Consider the following 2,738-nt stretch of genomic DNA (forward strand, 5'->3'; position numbering starts at 1 on the left):
GACAGAAGTCAACAACCCCGAATCAGATCAAGCTAAAACAAGGTCAAGCCACCAAAGCTTTCGAACCGCCATTAGCCAATCTCTAGGTCATAAGCGGACGGCACCCTCCACACCGACACCGAAGTCGGGTCCACGACTATTCACAGTCAAGTTCCCCCACCACCACCGTCGTGCTTTCTTTGCTAGCCATATAGCGGTGTATGAAAAATCAGTAGATACGATTAATGGTGAGCTGCTGTGTTTTGACGCGAAGAGTTTAGGTTTTCACACCGATGTTTGTAATTTCCAAATTAAAAGTTGAAAATGGGAGAGTTAGAGCAATTAATGAGATAGGAGAGCTGTGATCGTCAAAACTGAGAAGTTAGAGTGACAGTGACAGTCGCATCTTCATTTTCATAGCTGAATCTTCAGATTGTTTATTAACCGTCACTTCAGCTTAACCTTGTCAGAATATAAACTCCAATTTCACTTTCCTCAAAGACAATTTTCAACTGCAACATGCTTAAAATATAGGAAACCACAGTGAAGTGGGAGTTTATATTGAAGGGAGTTATACTTTTTGTTATCAGTGTCCTCTAAGACAATTTTCAATTTCGTGAAGCGCATTGTATGGATATTTCACGTTAAACATAACTTTTCATTCATACATGAAACTCACATCTTTCAATACACTATACCCTTTGCATTTTACTTTTCCTGGCATGAAAACACATCGTTAAAAACATTGTTATGTATTAAAATTACTAATCGGCAAATAAATTTGGTTCCTCTCCATCTCGCTGAACCAAATACAATGTCAATAAACAGAGAGATTTATTTACTTGGACTTGATTGCTTGCTTTCTAGTGATTTAAAAAGTCTAAGGAGCCTCCCCTTAGCCATCTTTTTGATGACTATGAAATGAGACTGTCAATCCTGTTAATCTTAATGTTGAGAGCATTTGTAAAACAAAATACACTGCGCAGAATCCCAGGTTAGATATATCAGTAGAATTAAAGTCTGAAAAAAAAATCTTTTAAAATGTACAAAATTGCCACAGTTTTATTGTAATACCCCTTCAACAAGGTGATACCAAAAGATAGCGGGTGCATTACATGATGTTGTAATCTATGTCACAAGGGAACCAAAGTATCGTAAAGTCAACAATATGTCAAACTGACATGATATTGACAAAATTCTGACCACAAAAGTTACAGTCCCAATGTTGTGACTTGGAAATGATAAGTATTGCACCGAACAAAGGTGACAGCATTTAGTTGTCATGCAGCATCATGGAAATTGTAACTTTTATATCAAAACGACATCAGGTAAAATAGATCAAACTAACTTGAGTTTTACACACACTGGGCAAGAGGCTCATAGTCTTCGAGTGGTATACTTGGTTTGGAGTAGTAAGTTAGCAAGCTGCTCGCAGAACTGAATCAAAATGGTAGTTGAGGCATGACAGGGGAATTCCGCAAGTTACAGAGTGGCAATAATTTTTAACAAATTTGGTACTGCCACCACAATGTCATTTTGACATTTTGAAAAATGTCATAGTCGCTAAATAACGTGTGACTACAATTACATATTCATTTCAAATCTCGCTGCTATGGGAGGGGCTTAATTTGGGCTTTAAGTGTAGTACCTGTATATATTCCTGGCATTCTTGCCATTCTGAACAGGCAAACCAGTTCTTTCAATTGGTACTGTTTTAAAATAAATCATTTACTACCTGTGTAGGAAATTGCCATAGATTCTGCTGCGCTCATTCACACATTCCGCTTACATGGCGCCTTACGGAGGTTGTGGGTAGGCAACCCGCGTAACGACCACTGCCTATTTTTCAGCCCGATTTGCGGTTCAGCATTCAGACTTACGTAAAAACAGTATATAATCGAAAATGATCCAATAATGCTCTAGTTTCATTTTGGAAAATTTCATGATGAAATTCTGAAGCGTTCCCGAGTTTCATCAGAATGTCACTTTTCGTCTTTCAAGTCGAGGGAAGGATGTGCACTGGGCATGGGGGCGGCCCGAGTGCCCGTCAGAAAACGGATTTTGAGAACCACTGGACGGAGTTTGAAGATTTAGGGCTCATTCGAATGGACTTTTGATGTCAAAAACTTTTTGTCTAAGAGAATATCCTGTAAAGTCCATAGTTTTTGAGTAAATCGCGTTTAAAGACGCCAAAATGACCCATTTGGGTTGGCATTTTTGGGGGTTTTCTTAAGAAGTATTTATATTTTTTGACCCAAATTTGGCAGAATGTCAATTTATAACAGCCCTCATCGACTGCAATTGTTAAAATTTAGAAATTTCAAAAATTGTAAAAAAAGGGAAATATGTTGAAATCTACGAAGTGTTGGTCTGAACCGAATGTGAGATTGAACAAACAGTTCAATTTCGTGGGGGGTTCAGTTCGAGTACTTTTTGACGTCGTGTCGTACTTTCGCCGCATTTTAACAAATCATGTTCAAATTATGCCTGGCTTTCTGCTTGCTACCGTCAGCTTGGCTGTGAAGCCTTTTAAGGTAAACCCAGGGACACGGCCCCTTTTCAGCATTTCTTTTTAGTCTTTGAATAGTAGACTATACTGCAGAAAATGTGAATTCACTGAAATATACTGCTCCCTTGAAATTTCTTTGACTAACTTATTTATAGTAGTTGACACTAATGGGGTTATGTAGCTATTCAGAGCAAAATCGTGCTACTGTTTGTCTTTCATTCAGGGAACAAAACCTCATGGAACCCTTAAA

The sequence above is a fragment of the Frankliniella occidentalis genome, unplaced genomic scaffold (assembly GCF_000697945.3).
Source record: "Frankliniella occidentalis isolate FOCC.00 unplaced genomic scaffold, Focc_3.1 Scaffold171, whole genome shotgun sequence".
Taxonomy (NCBI): Eukaryota; Metazoa; Arthropoda; class Insecta; order Thysanoptera; family Thripidae; genus Frankliniella; species Frankliniella occidentalis.